At 39.9% G+C, this 8,984-nt stretch overlaps 1 pseudogene; it reads left to right on the forward strand.

The window, feature by feature from the left end:
* Nucleotides 1-108: 108 nt before the first annotated feature.
* LOC140936377 (uncharacterized) lies at nucleotides 109-2,977 on the forward strand (annotated as a pseudogene).
* Nucleotides 2,978-8,984: the final 6,007 nt, after the last annotated feature.

Here is an 8,984-nt window from a genome sequence, read left to right on the forward strand (position 1 = left end):
CATATCACTTACAGCAGTGTAAGCAGTGTTTGGTTGCATCATCTTTGGAATTTAGACCATCTGTCTCCTCTATACGTCTACTACTCCTCCACCAACAATTAATGTTCGTCCCAGGACGGTTTTCGTTGTTTCAAAGGACTTAGATCTGAGACCTGTACCTTGTCCGAGAACACTAAGCCCTCCAACTTAAGTAGGCCGTCTCACGTCTGTGAAAACGTATTTTAACCATGAAGCAAAGCGAAAAAGAAGAGAAGAAGAGGGAAAGAAGAAAAGCACTCGACATATTGTGCTTCAGGTCGGCTTTGTTGTTGTCTGTAGTGAGTTGCATCGCACTGATTCACGTTGAACTCCGGATACAGGAACATCACCGACTGATATCATACTCAGTAACAAGCTGTGATCTGATGGAGACAAAAATACTGAAGAAATTACAACCGCAGAGCTATGGACACTGGCAAGCCAACAAGGAAAGCCATTCAGAAGGCCATTGGAAAGAAATACGAGGTCAGGTTTTGCGCAGCGTAAGTTGTTACTCATGTTTTGACGACCGCAACAGTTTTCGGTCATTATTTTCAAGGCATTCTTCATCCCTAAAGATATTCCCTCAGAGAATGGGTTTTTACAAGCATGAAATAGTCCCTAGTAATAGTGAAAGGTAGCTTCTTAGCCACTATCAAATGCAAGGTTGTAAATGGGGGTTGGTTGCTCAATATAGGTTTGTCATAAATAAGCGGAAACATCACATTATCTTGAAACAAACTTGCGACGGTAGAAGCATTACTGCTCTACAATCGGTCATCAACTTCTATCTCGGACTATTGTTTCCTTGATCATATTCTTGAAATGAAGCCAAACTGAGAGCTTGATGGCCGCTTAATGAGGTGACAACAATGGGAGAACTCTCGTTGAGACGGTCAAAAGATCTCAAAAGGTGCCGCGGCCGATTAATAGAGGTGGCCGCTTAAAAGAAGTTTAATTTCCCATTCTTTTCTACAATTATTTCAGAATTATTATTATTATTATTATTAACTGCTTTACTTTATCAATAGATGGGAAAGACGATTTCTTAAGAATAAAGCGAGCGTCGCCACATAATTCACAACAGCAGTTGGTCCAAACAGTTTCTGAAGTAAAACTGCTAATCAAAGAAGAGCTTCGTTTGCTGCAAAACCAAATCTGTGCTAAAGATGAAACAGTTTGCCGATCAGGACCAAAAGGTAACACTGGACGACGGGGAAAACCAGGATACCGAGGGAGACCAGGCCCCTCAGGGAGACCCGGGCCAGAGGGACCTCCTGGTAAACACGGACCAACAGGACCTCAAGGACCGATGGGTGAAAAAGGGGATCTCGGAGTACCGGGTGACCCTGGTCCCGCGGGACCTAGAGGCCTGCCGGGCCAGAAAGGCGTCAAAGGTGAACCGGGAAAGTCCATTGCGGCTCCTTCTCTGCTGCAGTGACCTGTTGGAACAACAGTTAATGAAAGTCAAACAGCCATCTTGAAATGTGTAGCGGACGGTAATCCAACTCCACAGGTCTCGTGGTCCAAAGTAAATTCATCGCTTCCCATTGGACGTCACGTGATTACCAGTGGCGCTCTGATTATGAGGGACGTTAGACCAGAAGACGATGGAGTTTACAGATGTAGAGCTGAAAACTTGCTGGGCAGCATCAACGCCACAGCAAAGCTAACTGTTCAATGTAAGATTGACTACTTACTTAAATAAATTATTGAGCGACAGGAGCTGATGAAACAAGGAAAAAATATTTTCTCTTTAGTAGGTCTTCAATTACAAGTTTTGTTTTTCAATCTTTCATTAGCTGATCCTCAACTTTTCTTATCATCCAATCGACTGATGGCTGAAGAGAAACAAAATGTCACTATCGCCTGCAATGCTACTGGTCAGCCCAGCCCAAACATCACGTGGTCAAAAGCCTTTGGTTCTTTGCCTAAAGAGAAAGCTAAAGTTAAGAATGGAGCCCTTACAATCTATCACGTTGCAAAAAACGATGGTGGGATATACATATGCAAAGCAGAAAATATTATTGGACGGGCCAGCAGCACAGTCCTAGTCGTGGTGTTTTCTCCTCTGCGGTTCAAAGTCCGTCCTCCTGAAGAAATAACTCCTTTAATTGGTTCAACTCTTCGCCTGCCATGTGTAGCGGCGAGTGAATTGAGAACAACAATTTCTTGGGGAAAAGATCGCAAATCATCACTTCCTGCTGCTTCGTATTTTCTCCCGAATGGAACGCTGCTTTTTAGAAACGTCAAACAATCACACCAAGGAACTTACATCTGTAGAGCAACTAATGCTCTGACGACAATTGAAGCTAAAGTCAAAATCAACTCTCCAGTTGTTGCTACTTCCTGTTCTGTTATAAAAAAATACGGCAGCAGTGTAAGGGGAAATTACGTCATTGATCCAGATGGCGAAGGAGGCCAGGCACCATTTACAGTCTTCTGTGACATGACTGATAAGAGTGGAGTTGGCGTGACAGTGATAAGTCACGACAGTGAAAGCAGAACACGTGTGAATAAATATAGAAGTCGAGGTAGTTACTCACGTGACATTCATTACACAGGAGCGAGTCTGTCTCAGCTGGCCAGTCTCACCAGAGTTTCTTCACACTGTGAACAGTTCATCAAATATGAGTGTTTCGGGTCAGTTTTGCTTTACAATAGAAATCCATACGGATGGTGGGTGTCACGTGATTCTGCTAAAATGACGTACTGGGGCGGAGCATCTATCAATGGTAAGTGTGCATGCGGGATGACCAACTCATGCACAGACTCCAGGTATGGTTGTAACTGTGACAATAATGACCGTGTATGGCGTGAAGACAGCGGTCTGCTGACTGATAAGACAAAGCTTCCTGTCAAACAGCTCAGGTTTGGAGATACTGGTATCGACGACCATGGCTACCATACACTGGGAAAATTAAAGTGTTACGGCACTACATGAGCACTTTAGCGTCAGGATTGCGCTCCGGCACGAACCACGAAAGGTAGATGTGGCTATGGGGTAAAGTTCCCGCCCCCCCTCATTTTTGAGATGGTCGGAAAAAGCACAGTTGTTTTCCCTGGTTTTTTTTCGATCGTTAGATTCATAACTTACAAAAAAGGCTTAGTTCCAATTTTTTTCATTTCTATACTGTCCCCTTTGTAAGTTTCCCAACACTTTTCTTCGTTTGTTTACTTTTCATTTTCTCTATTTGAGACTTTTTAAGCCACTTTGTGTCGGTTTGATTTCAAAGTCTGTTGCTGAAAAGATGGTTAGGTTTTGATCGTTAAATGTTGCCGTTAACAATTTCCGCGTTTCTATCCAGAATAATGTACCTTTGGATACACGTTTCTCTGAATGAACAGTTATATTACCCTCGGAGATACAGTTTTGATAGCGAACAATTTGTGTCGTTTCAAGTTTGTAATCTGTGTTTAGAAATGAAACTCTTCCAATAAACCATCAGTACCCAGGGCCCTACTACGTTGAAATGTTTTCATAGTAGATAGAAATTCTTCCTCACTGAGTAATCGGACCTTTACCGAGGCTTTGCTTTACCCTCCGCTAAAAAAGTGTTTGCTCTTTTTTTTGGTGTCTAATCTTGCAACGTTTCGGAATTGCGGAAAGTTCGAAAGGCGAGCGGGGACGTGACCAGGAGAACTATATAGTTATTTGTAAAGCGTCGATCTCTTTTTACTCAAAGTAAGTGTAGAGTTCTCCGTAACAGAACCTTCAGCACGTTTCAGTTTTGTTGTATTCTTTTTGTTACAGCTTCTTTTGGTAAGGTTGAAAAAATATTTGTACATTTTTCGACCGATTCATAAAATCGAGCTCTACTTCGAACAATGAGGGTAGCTCATTTGAACGAAGTCTATAACTTAGACGCGGTTTAATAAATCTTTGATCATGAACCTCTAGATCTCTCCCTTAGTGGGCTATTTCAAGAAGACAAATGCTTTTCAAGTCTACGCTATATGCTTCAATGAAACTGTTCACGAAAAATGGTGTTTACATAAAAGCGTTCGGCAAAGTGAAAATGACTTAGAACGCAGTTTTGTTAAACACGGACTAAACTCCGTTGAAATAACTGGCCCTGAAACTTTAAGTTCTCAGCACGGCAATTTGGTCTAGTTAAGTTTTTCCTTAGCTTTTCCAAGAGATAATAATCTCTCTTGGCTTTTGTTAAAAGCGAAGCGGATGGAGAAGATCCTGATCTCCATTTCCACCGTTTCCCAAGAGAGCCTTATATTCGGTAAAATCCTTGTGGTTTTCCACGGCGTTTTTAATGGTGGCTGAAACATTCCCTTGATTAAACATGGGAAGCTTTTTACACAACAAGTGTAAATGATGGGCTGAAGAGATGCTCTTTCAATACAATGTTTATAGCTGACTTGCAACAAATGCAACATTTTTAATAGGTTACTGTAGCAACAGTATCGCCGGTTGAACCGCCTTCAAGGGGTCCACCGAGCTCAGTGTTTAGTGTTGTCAGACATTGCAAAACCTGCCTCACGGTAATGCTCCTTGAAAAATTTGGTCAAAGTTTTCAGTTCGACGTAATCCAACGCCTTACAACCTTTTGTCCGCTTTATATATTCTTACCTCGTACGGGCATTTTTACCCACTAAATTAATGATTTGAGGTTTTCTTATTCGTGACAGAGTTTCTTAAATGGTTTCATCGATATTGGTTATACTGGTTATACACCGCACTATAATTTCTATGGTACCTTTTTTAGACAAGAAAATTACCATGAATAATTCCTCACCTACTGGACATTTGTGTCACCATTTTTACAACTTAAAATGGAAAAAAGCGGTGATCTTGATCCTTTAAATTAGGACGTTTGATGGAAAATACTTCAGAAAACTTTTGTCAACTTGAAATCCTTTAGCTAAGGTATTAAGGTGCTGTTACATGAGTAACTTTTTGTGCAGTGCAGTCCACGCCCGTAAAATTAAAATTCGGGCGACTTTGCATCTTACGTCAGCACAGTCAACTTTGAACTGGAAGTAACTTTCTTTCGTAGAGGATGACCGTCTACTAGTCAAAGAGAGTTAAACAGCAAGACTGAAATCGACGAAGAGCAGGAACCAACTCAAGTGTCCCTTTTAGGGAGGTATCCGTCTTACATCTGTCGTATTTTGGAGTAAAAAAGTCGGCAGTATTTACAAAATTAGACAGCAAAGTCTCTTTTCTTAAACTTTCAAACCAAATTCATAAGCACCAATGAAGGTTTTTCATTCCTGGCGAGCTCTCCATAAAGGGTGTGGTTACACTAGACCTTTTTCCCAAAGCTCCCCTGGGGAGCTTGGTTTAGGTTTGCTCTGGCTTTTGGTCACTTTCATGTTTGCGGTTAAAAAGCCATAAACCGCCCAAGGGAAAGAAAAAACTTAAACCCAGTCTCGCGGTAAACGTCGTTGTAAACATTGAAGGTTGACATAGTAAACTTTTTCGACCATGTCTACCCTTCGAAACAACCTCTGCATCAATTAATCCCGAGCAAGAGTGATTCAGCCCTAAACTGTGGAACTAAAACCGAACACGTCGACTTCATTCGGGCTGAAAGGAGAGGCGAATTCTCTATTAAATCTTAAAAGTACACGTTTACAAATTGAGGTGCAACGACTTCATGAGGAAAGAATTCTTGAGCACTGATGTAAAGAAAACTTGCAAGTTTTTCAAGGTGCTTTAGAATTTACTAAATGTAAAATCATTCACAGCCATATGCCCATGGGTAAAATGGCTGGTGTAACCGCACCCATTGTGTCTTTTACGTTATCCTTTTCTTCGATCCCTTCACTATAAATATTAGGTAGAATGCAAGATACAAATTTATATCAGATGGAGCTGAGCTAGAAATGCGTTCCCTTGGTACGATCAGGATCAATGATCCGAGATCCCTCGCATCATGTTGCAATAAATCGGAAGCGATTTTAAGGATTTAGAATTGAGACGCCTTGTCCGATAGCTGTAACCTAAGCTCAGTCGCTAAAGTAAGTAGCGTCCCACGTCTGTGAAAACGATTTTAAATAAGAAGCCAGGAGAAAGGAAAGAGAAGCAGAAGGAGAGAAGGAAAACACTCGATAAGTTGTGTTCCAAGTCAACGTTGTTGTTGTCTGTAGTGAGTTGCATAGCACTGATTCACGTTGAACTCAGAATACAGGAACATCACCCCGGAGTGATATCACTCTAAATTACAAGCTGTGATCAGATAGAGACAAAAATGCTTCAATTACAGCCGCAGAGCTATGGACACAGGAAAGCTAACAAGGAAAGAAAGGAAAGCCTTTCAGAAGGTCATTGGCAGGAGTTACGAGGTCAGATTTAAATGGCGTCAGTTCTTATCCATGTTTGTCATTTTAGGTCATTTTGCAAGGCAACAATCGATTTTCTTCAGAAATTGGGTTTCCCAAACATGAAATTCGCCCGGCCTTTTGGCCATTATCGTTTGGCCATTATCGAACATAAGATTTCTTCCTCCTCAGGTTCACAGAAAATTTTTGTGAAATTATGCACGTATTTTCGCTTGATGGTATTCCTTTTTTTTCTATCAACATGAACCCCGACAGCCCTAGCTGTTATTTTACGTGCAATCTTAATATTATAGCTTAGTTCCTAAGTCGTTCTCATTACATTTTTTTTTCAACTGGCCTTTCCTCTGCTTCCTTTAAAGTGCCCAATAACCTAATTTTATTTCCTTTTTTAGTGAAGGTACGCATTGCTACGAGAACCTCTGCTGAGAAAAAATCATTTGCGGGGAACAAACAAACTCACCGTTCCCTGCGTTAAGACAACAACTCACCGTTTACGTTCCTTAGGTACGTATCTACCACCATGTGGAATGGACTCCCTGAGGACCTGAGGCCTACGGCATTCTTTAGGAAGTTCCAATTCAAAGTGGGGCAAATTTCGTCTGAACAAATATAATAATACAAGCAACAGGTAGATAAATTCTTTTCTTATAGTTCTGAATTTCCTCTTATGTTTCTTGTTTTCTTTTATCTCCTATTTCTTTTCATTTAGGATTACTATTTATTTTCTTTTATCTCGGAGATATTAGCTTCAAGAGCTACACTGTAAATCCGAGGTTAAATAAACTTGATGTGATGTGAACACAACGTGATTTTTTTTACAATTTTTTTAAACGTTCAAATTTTCCGCCCTTTTGGCACACCATTTGTCTTCGTCTTGTCTCGGAAGCCTCGCGGAAAGAACGAAGCTGTGACGTAGATTAAGAAAATATGACGTACATTGAGGAACAAGAAAACAAGAAAAGAAAACATGTGTGAGAGAAAACATGTGCGGACTTCTAGAAATATTTCTTTCTATTCACAAACTAAAACAGCTGTTAAAAGGTAAACCATTCCAGTTAGATGTGTTGCAGTTAGCTTCAACAACACTGGCGACTCTAAGAAAGAAATAAGCATGCATAAAATCCCGTTTTTCAGTCTCTGAATTTGTCTAATGACGTCTCATTTAAGCCTGTCGATTTTGTGATCAGCAGAACGGGCATGTCTACGAATGTAAGAAAATTCCAAAACATCAGACACGTTGTGTTCAAATCGAAATTTTTTCGCAAAGGTTCTCATAGTATCGTGTACTTTCAATTAGACAAATAAATTGTTTTGGGTTATGGGTACTTCAATACCGTTTTGTTTTCACGGAAAAATGATACTAGAGTAACAAGAAAAGGAAAGCAAACTTTCAGGTTTGACAGCAATAACACGTTGAAAACACATAGAAAAAACCAGGGGACCCCCTGGAAAAAACCTAATTGGTATCTTTATGCGTCTCCTAACGCTAATACATGGTTCATGTCTTTCAGCTCTTCTTGGACGAAAATACCTTAGATTTTCAATATGAGTTTTCAAAATGTTTTTCGGTCAGTCTTGAGTTGAGTTATCACATGTATTATACTACTTTTAATAGTATGTACTTGTGTCCCAATTACTGTGTAGCTATATTGTAAGTACTCTTTGACGCTTAAATAAAGTTCATATATGTATGTGTTCCAATGGGCATTTTTTGTTACTTTTATTAACCGACCATTGAGTCTTTTTATCATCCTTCATTTGTTTTACAAAAATCAATGCCAGTAAATGAGTATACTTACTGAGATTCAGGAGGTATTCCAAACAGGAAGCTCCGGCTAAGATGTTTAATGTTTTAATAAAACTGAGGGGCCAAGTGATTCCAGAAAAACCGACCATTTTCAAACAAAAACGAGACAAGTAATAATCCCGTTTGAGTTCATGTGTATGAATGTTAGTAACATTGTTGCAGGATTACACGAGTTTAGTAAAACATACTAAAGGTTCAGTACTTTTACGCGCCGACACAAACTGTTAAGACATAAGATAGTAGTGAGCTCAAGCGACCACGACGGCGAATTCTAAGAAAAAAATGGTTGTATTAAGTTCCATTCCGCTGTAAAACGTTAAGTTGCGTTTGAATACTTTTAAATTACTTCTACGGGCTCTTGAAGCAACAAATGGTCACAAATGCTCTAACTGAGTGTGTTCTTCATTGAAGAAAGCTGAAAATTAAGATGTAAAAATCATTCATACAGAAAAATTTTATTGAACGGCAGATGATAAGCTGAAATGGTTACCTTCCATTCAGGATATTTGGAAAGACAAGATCTACAGGTCACTTATCTTGTTTTGATAGCATGATCCACTGGTTTTTTTGCTTTTTCAAGTTTTGTTGTGCTCGAAATAACACAGATGTAGCATGAACTTGAATAGAAAGAAAACAAAAACAAATGCGATCAAAATTGTAAGGAAAGCTGATTGCCATTGTTATGTCGACTCAAACTTCTGAGGGCTTTCGTTTGAGTCATAGATTAGTGGTCATTAGTTACAGTATACCACACGCAGAATTAGGTTACATCATGCTTTAGGGTGAACTATTTCTCCCGCACGGCTGCGTTTGAAGAGCTTAAAATTGTCGTCTCGGGAACTTTCTCGTTGTTTAACGG

This window comes from Porites lutea, chromosome 5, assembly GCF_958299795.1.
Source record: "Porites lutea chromosome 5, jaPorLute2.1, whole genome shotgun sequence".
NCBI lineage: Eukaryota > Metazoa > Cnidaria > Anthozoa > Scleractinia > Poritidae > Porites > Porites lutea.